General features: G+C 45.8%; 1 protein-coding gene across 1 annotated transcript in view; it reads left to right on the top strand.

Annotated features, from left to right (window-relative positions):
- The first annotated feature begins 474 nt into the window (after window positions 1-474).
- Window positions 475-8,568, top strand: part of Dgkg (diacylglycerol kinase gamma) — a 208,140-nt gene continuing 200,046 nt past the window's right edge. The window contains exon 1 of the mRNA XM_090343423.1: window positions 475-789. The gene's annotated coding sequence lies outside the window, so the exon portion shown is untranslated. The remainder of the gene's footprint in view (window positions 790-8,568) is intronic.

Below are 8,568 nucleotides of genomic sequence, written 5' to 3'. Positions count from 1 at the left end.
CCAATGATTAAGATACTAAGAAGCCCAAGTTCCTCAGCAATATCACTTGTTGATTTTTTTTACATAAATATTTATTTTTGCCCTGATTTGGTTGGGATATTTAGGTAGTCTCGACCCCTACTTGTCTCGATTGAGAAAAGTAAACACCCCGTGGAGAATTTATTCGTTAAACAGTTGCCCTCCGTGGCCAGGTCAGAGGGCTTGTGGCACCCCACTAAGGCTACATCTTCTCAAACACGCGACCTCCTCCTCCTCTACCCCAAGTCCTGCCTTGTGAGAAGTCTTATTGAGCACCCGCGCGCCCACAGGGCATGGTTTCCCACTGCACGGATGCGCATTCGTGTGCGCGCGCGCGCGGGCGCGGGCGCGCGCGGGTGTGGGCGCGCGCGGGTGTGTGGCGGGGGCGGGCTCCGCGCCCGGGGGCAGGGCTCCGCAGTGAGAGTGGCAGCTGGACTTGCCAGGCTGCCAGGGACGGGGTGCAGAACCGCAGTGCCGTAGTCGCTGGCAGGCGGTAGAGATAAAGTGCTCGTGAGCTGCGGATCCCCCGCGGCAGGGGCGGAAGACCCCAGAGGAGCCGCCATCCCCCTCTGCGGGTTGCGGGGCCCCGCACGGGGCGCGCCCGGCTTGCCATCCCCCTCCCCTCCCCGGGGCTGCGCGGGCGGGAGGACGCCCCAACGCCAGCTCGGGTCCCCTTTCCGTCTCTCGGTTCCTCTTTCCTCCCAAGTAAGGGAATACGCGGCGAGGAAGAAGCGCCCCGGGGAAACGCGGAACCAAGTGTTGCATGGAGAGGTAAGGCGGCTTCTGGAGCGGAGGAGGGGGTCTTCTGGCTCCGGGAACATGGGGTGCTGCAACTTGGAAAACGAGGGCAAAGCCAGAGCTGGTCCCACTGCCCTGAAGGGGGGTGCAGATGAGCTCGACGGACGGACGGTGCCCTATGCCACAAAACCTGCCTGGGGACGATCTCCACTGGAGATCGTGGGCACGGCGAGGGGTACAAGGTGGAGCCCCCCCCCAAAAAAACCCACCTACACACACACCCCAAAGCTGTGCGGGCCAAAGGCGCCCTTGATGCACGCAGTTTGCTCAGAACAGCTGGTCCAGATTTCGTCCCTTCTCCTTTCATTCTGGCTCTTTGGTATCCAGCTCATGCTCCAAGGAGCACTGGGGCTGCAAGGAGCGAGGGGCGCTTCTCCCGCTGGGCCACCAAAGCCTCCAGCAGTCCCGCGGTGTTCTGAGAGTCCCGGGCACTCCAAGCCCAGCGCCTCTGGGGTGATGGATTTAAAGAGAACGTAGATACTTCAGCCGATGAAAGAAGGGCGGGCCGGGGAGAGAGTCGCCAGCTGTGTCCCCGCGTGGGTGCGTGGGAGAGATGCGCATCTACAATCACCTGTGGGGCTTTCGGAAGCTCCACCTGTGCACCTCACCTGGCGTCCTCTGAGATCCCCCCTCCCCTCCCCTGGACCAGTGGACTAGAATTTGGGGAAGGGGACCGTGGAGTCCCCACCACCACCACCAAAGCCCTACAGGTGATTCTGTGGCGCCTCCTCCACGCTGTCCGTCTCTGCGGTGACAGGAGAAGGGAGGTGCTCCCAGATGGAGACGAGCAGGCTGACGACCCCGGGGCTGGAGTGGTGGAGACGCCCGTCCTCCCGTCACCCCGGGCGGCCAGAGGGTCCTCTGCAGTACGGATGATTGGTGACTGCGCCGCCGCCGTGGCGCGGGGGCCCTGGGAACCTGCGGGCACCCTGACTGGCGCGGCCCGGGTATCTCCCCGGGCGTCATTAGCATCCCGCCTCGGGGAGGAGAGCCCGGGATCGCTGTTTGTCTTGCTTTTATTAAAGACCCACCATGAATCTGGAGGCGTACAGCGGTCACCTCCAGGCATGGTCAGGGCACAGGATCGGAAACTATCTCTCCGGTCCCGATAGAGGCCTCGACTTGACTATTTAGGTGTCTGGAGTGCTCTGCATACAAAATACGGCGCTTAGAGTCCATTACTTGCTCACTGTCAACGAGGGACGTCTGATCCCAGGGCGCAGAGGTCGAGGGTTGGACAGGAACGTGAGCACCTGCACGCACGCGTTCACACATGCTTTTAGGCTCCATGCCCTTCTGATTCCCAGGCTGTGTCCCTGGGGCGAAGGCATTTTGCTGTTTGTTATGTTAGAAAGGGCTGTATTTGTCAGAAAGTCCACTTTGAATAGAAAGACTCATTAAATAAAGCAGCTGCAACTAAGCTAACTTCTTGTTGCTTTCCTAAGACTTTTACATTTAGGTCCAGCATTACACACATAATTATGATTCTCTGGAAGGGGTCTGGGGTTGGGAAAACAGGAGATATGTATTTCTCACCTTACATTTTGATGCAGTGTTTAGTCCCAATCAATCAAGACATGGGAAGAAAATGAGAAATAACAGAGCAGCTTGATAGGTAGAGTCTCAGAGATGGGAGACTCTCCTGGGAGGGTCTATTCTAGCTGGCTTTGGCTTACCCACTCCCCACAACCCACCATCCACAGGTGTCAAGACCCCACCCCTCATTCCCACCTCTGTCATTCCCAGAGGCCCTGGCCAAGAGCTGGGGCCAGCCCCTCCCTTCACCAGGGAAAGGGGAAGAAGGAAGGGAAGTGCTATTTCATTGTGGTGAAAATTCTTTTTAAAAATATTACATTACAACATCATGATATACTCTTTTCATATAAGGAGTAATTCACAGCCATTGCCTGAAATTTGGGGAGTTGAAAAGTGTTTAAAAGAAACACCACCCAAACCCCACACTGTTACTACATCAGCACATTTCTTTCCATCTATTTTTATGCCTTGAAATCATATCGTCCATAGGGGGCTGACATTTATAGGTAACCTAATAAATGTACTTTTAATGATGCTAAGCATTTTATATTCATTTTGGTATTTAGTCCTCAGAAGTCCCACTGAGATAGGTGTTATTATTATCAACCCCATTTTTTTTTCTGGGATTGCAGAGTACAGGTGACTTGTCCAGGCAACAGCTAGTAAGTGGCAGAGCTAGAATTCCAACACAGGCTGTGAGACTTCAGAATGTGGCTGTGTGGCCTTGGTAGCCGTTGCTTCTCTGTTTTTATTTCATAAGTAGTGTGGTAGTAAAAGTCCTTCATGAATATCATTTTCCTGGCTATATATTATTATACTATAAGTCATTTAAGTTAGCAACTACCAATAATTCTGGGCAAAGTCTACTGCCTACTTTTCCAGTCACTATTTTTAGGCTAGAGTCCCAGAAGTAGAACCACTGGGCCAGTAGGCATGAATTGAGGACTCTTGAAAATACATAAGAAACTAGCTTGCAAAAGGACTCCAGCAATTTAAAGTAGTCAGCTCTGCCATCATCAAAGCAGGTCATCCTTAGGGGTTCAGGTTATCCAGGGCCTCACATGACCAAGTGGTACAGCATGAACATCCCCTGGCCCCACAAGAAAAGGAATCAGACATATTTCTCTACTTTGTCCCATCAAGTGTGATTATGGAAACCCTACAGCTATGATGATTTTTATGTGAGTAGATTTTATGTAAACAGAATTCTTTAGCCAAACATCATATACTAACTTGAAGCAAACCACACTACTGTACAATATATGTGGTATATGTTTGCACATGTGTGCATGTATGTGTTTAGCATTCCACCTCGTCACACTCATATGCATCTAAGTCATCAATATATCCAAGTTGGGCTTGAATCTGAGTTGAGTCAGATTCAACAGGATCAACCATCAGTAATGGTTCTTCTCAGGCTGACAATATTCACTGAATTCTGGTACTTGATGTATCAGAAGTCCACATCCAAACCATAGGAGCAGTTAATGTCACCTTACAAGAATTGGTCTAAACAACCAAACAAAATACTCAAGGCTGATAACTACTAATAAGACAAAGGTTGTATATATCATCACAAAAATGTACTCAGGGGGAAATGGGACCCACAGAAGGGAGATTGTAATATTAGGCAATATGGCAACCCCCTATCACCCACCAACACATAAAAGGACAATTTTAGGAGAAAACAAATTGCTCGTGTGTGCTTTATCATCAGCTCTGACACCAGCATTGAGATTATAATTTAGGAATATAATCTGTTGTGGGTCATGGAATAGATATCAATTAAGACCCATTCTGAAATTTAATTTTGCAAGACTCAGTTAAAATCATGGTATGTCTTTCTAGAAAGCCCTCTGCGTGCTTATTGCTGTGCACAGCCCCTGTGCTGGTATTTACTTGAGTATAGCAAAGTCACATATTTGCACACAAACCACTAAATTGTTAGGTCCCTAAGCACCTAAGATTGTGTCACTGGATGGGTGACTAATAGTAAGTGGGATGAAATGAGCAAATAAGAATTCTTCAGGTTCTGTTCTGGGTAGCATTTATCTTTCAGTATATCTTTAGTCTCCTCAGGTAAGTTAGTCTTAGAAGTAATGTAACCTGCAACTTATCTAGAGTGGTGCTGTCCATTTTCTGTGTTCATTTAATTATTTAAAGGAAGTAAAAAGTGAATTTTAGTTCCTCAGTTACACTGGTCACATTTTTTGTGCTCAAATGCCACATGTGGTTTCTACATGTCATGTTGGAAAATGTGTATATGGAATATTTCATTAGTAAAAGTTTAGTTGAACCATGTTGAATAGAGTGCAAATCTGGTACAAGGAAGGGTCTTTCCGTGTCTATCCTGTTTTCTGGCAAATCCTATGCACTGCCTAGCCTAAAGGTGAAAGAAGAAAGAAAAGAGAGATGATGATAGTGAATGCCAGTAATATTAATTGTGACATTTATCAGGTACACAGCTTCATGTCCTATATTGTGCTATATTTGGATATGATTTGTCTCACTTAATATTCATGTCACTACCTGCCTGATATTAACCCTATTTTATGGCAAGCTTGCCTGCATTTGCAGGATTAGTAGAAGCAGACGCATACAACTTTCAGCTGAGTCTCCAAGGTCTTTTGCTTTTATTCCCTCAGTAATTAGCATACATGGTGATGTTATCATAAATTGCCACTTTCTTGGCTTTCCAGGAAGTCAGAAAAAGGGTATTTTTCAAGGTCTTCACTGGGAAATAATTGGTATTGTTCAGGAATATAGACAGCATTTTTGGAATGCAAGATTATGCTCAGAGGCTCCAGAGGACACTGAATGGGGTTGATAGGGTGAAAGGAACTCACTCATAATGTGGTCTGATCAGAGGACCAAACCCTTAAAGAGCAAGGCAGCTAGCTACCACTCTTTGTGTTTCCCTGTGGGCAGGCCTGCCACCAGATCCCAAGAGGATTACTGGCCTGGCCAGAGCTCCTTCCACTGACTCACGCTGGCCGCTGACCACTTACTTGCTACAGTGCTCTACTGTCATGATCACTTTGTCCTCGTTTTCTCTATTTTTTTTTGTTTTTAAAGAATCAAATGAAAGCTTTCAACGGAGGAGGCCTAATTGGCAACCAAGAAGAATTAGATGATCAGTTCCTTCATTCTGCATTTCCTGTTTCTAAGCCCTCTAAATTCTAATTAAGAATCTATATCACAGAGCCTATTATCAAGTGAAATAATCGGACTCTTTTTTTAAACTTGGCCTTCCCTTCACCACCATCTTGAACTTGTACAGAAGATACCTAGGACACAAATACAGAGCCTTTGTATTTATTCCTTATTTTGTCTTTTAGTCAGATCCTTCTAACTACACTGTTACCTGGTGTTTCTACTCTCCCTTCCAGCTAGCTTCCAGCCATCTCCAAATCTCATGAGCATGATGTTACCTAAACCATCAATAAGAATTAGTCTGCAGCATTTCATTACATGTTCCACAAAAGTATATTAATACTAAAACTCAATTCAACAACTATGTAGCCCTTCTCTGGGAAATTTATTCAACTTATGATACTATTACTTAGTCTATTTCTTTATATTTTTCAAAAAGCTCATTGGAAGAATCTTTTCAAAGATCTTGGTAAAAATTCAGATTTTCTATCACTCCTATTTCCTTGCTCTTCTAGCCAATAGTCTTGTCAAAGAAACAGTTCTACTGGTCTGATATCAAGTACTTTCATTGACTCCGTACTGGTTCCTAGAGATCACTAGTTTTTTCATTTATTTTTTATTTATTTATTTATTTATGCCAGTCTTGGGGCTTGTACTCAGGGCCTGGGTACTGTCTTTGAGCTTTCTCAAGGCTACTGCTCTACCTCTTGAGCCACAGCACTACTTCTGGCTTTTTCTATGTATGTGGTACAGAGGACTCGAACCTAGGACTTGGTGCAAGCTAGGCAAGCTCTCTACCACTAGGCTACCCTCCCTGCCCTGTTTTTAAAAGCTCATTGAGCCTCCCATCTCAGAGTGGCTCCTGGGAATTATCATGAGTTCTTAAGAACATTTCTTTTTACAAATTATTTTACCATTTAAAAAGTGGGCATGTATTTGCCACAGAGATGGTGGTAATGATAGTGGTGATCAGAGGCAGAGATGGTTATGATAGAAATGATGGTGGTTATAGTAGCGATGGTGGCCGAGATAGTGACAGTGGTGATGGTGGTAGTGATAGTGACAATGGTGGCGATGGTGATGGCGGTGGTGATCATATGGTGATGGTGGGAATGGTAACCGTGGCAGTGGCGGTAGTAAATGTGATGGTGGCTTTCTCACTTTATGATTCCAGACAGGGAATATGTCTATTTTGCACAGTAGTGCCCTGAAAACCATCTCATATTCAGTTGGGATAAGAGATGTGCACTGGGGGCGCAGCTAAGATTTTCTAACATCATAGAAACAGTGATCAGGGAAAGAGCCAAGAGAGCATCTGGTTCTAGAACTTCATCTTGAAAAACAAGAAACCTGTGCCAAGCTCAGAAGCACACGTCTGTCATCCTAAATGAAGCAGGAGGATGGTAAGTTTGAGGCAAGCCTGTGTAACAGATCGATAACCTGTGCCCTACTGGCCAGAAACCTTCATACAAAAGGAAGGAATCTTGTCTAGAATACACAGAACAGACAGGAACCAGGATTTCTCTATTCTTTGATCAGTGCATTTTTCAGAATCTAAATGTTTTCAATTTTTTTATTTTATTTTTGATGGTCCTTGGGATTTGAATGCAGGGCCTTGCTCTGAGTTCTGAGTCATGTCATACATTCCTTCATACTTTCATTTCTGAAGCTTATGTCTTTGTTTCATGCAAAAATATTCACTTCTTATTCTGAAGTTACTTTATAAGTCATTATGTCCTGGTGAAAATTAAAGGCTCTTTTCCTGGATTTTGCTATGAAAAGGGAAGAAAGAAAGAGCTCAAAGAGTCTTATTTTCCAAGTAGGAAATGGAGCCAAAAAAGATCCTTAAAGCAAGAGAGGAGCACAGAAAGAAAAAGTTCAAGTAAAAGAATTTTTGTTGTTGTTGAAAAGAATAACTTCCTTGATATATGTGCCATCCTTAGGAAAAGATGTATTTATATCTGTGATCTCTCTTGATTACAATCACAGGCATGTGGCAGGCAGGACATTGTCACCTGAGACATCTTGCCTATGGCAAGAAAAAGGAGCTATAGAGAAATACTCAGGGGGCAGCTGATAACCCCAGACTTGCCTGCTCCTTGCTCTGATCTGTATAGGCAATGGAGGGGAATCTCTCAAGGAATAATCAAGCCGAGTTTTTATAGGAACTGAGTTTTCACTCCCTCCCCCCATAGCTACAGGGGTTGGGGGGTGGGGGATAGGAAATTTTCAAGAGATGACAGTGATAAGGATGGTGCTGGTGATAATGGCTTCTTTGCTCTCAGATTCCAGACAAGGTAAAGATTAAAGATCAAAAAGGACAGCAGGGACCAGGCTCCAATGGCTTATGCCTGTAATCCTAGCTACTCCGGAGACTGAGATCCAAAGATCACAGTTTGAAGTCAGACTGGGCAGATAAGTCTAGGACTCTTATCTCCAATTAACCATCAAAAAGCTGGAAGTGAAACTGTGATTCAAGTTGTAGAGCTAAATCCTTGAGCAAAAAAAAAAGCTCAAGGTCAGTGCCCAGGCACTAAATTCAAGCTTTTGTACTAGGACACAGACACACACACAGACACACACAGACACACACACACACACACACACACACACACACACACACACACACCAATCAGTAGGTGCACTTTGATCCTTAGCTATTAAAATGCTTAAAATGTTTTGGTCTACATTTTTTCATTCCCCTCTGCATTTCTCTACCCTTTTGGGGGTGGGGTGGGGCACAATCCACAGAACTCCCCAGCTGCCTCAGTATCCCCCATCTTTGATTAGAGTAGATCAACTAGAGAAAGCTCTCTTCATCCTCCAGAAAGCCAGAGTTGCTCTTTCCAGAATCCTGGAGAGCCACATAAAGTGAGTGTTCATATTTGCCTCCTCCTCTGCCATCCTCCTCACCTCATCAAGATGTCCACAACCCCTAGAACCTGATCCCAGCACACCCACTGGTAGAAGTCCAGTCTCTTCTCTTTCTTCATGCCAGCATGCCCAGCAGGGTTTGGTTGCTCACAAAGTGATCTTTCTCATCTGTATGTTCCTATAGCGAGA

The sequence above is a fragment of the Megascapheus bottae genome, chromosome 1, assembly GCF_031878675.1.
Source record: "Megascapheus bottae isolate mThoBot1 chromosome 1, mThoBot2.hap1, whole genome shotgun sequence".
In the NCBI taxonomy this organism is placed as follows: Eukaryota; Metazoa; Chordata; class Mammalia; order Rodentia; family Geomyidae; genus Megascapheus; species Megascapheus bottae.
This window is presented reverse-complemented; position numbering and strand designations above follow the sequence as displayed.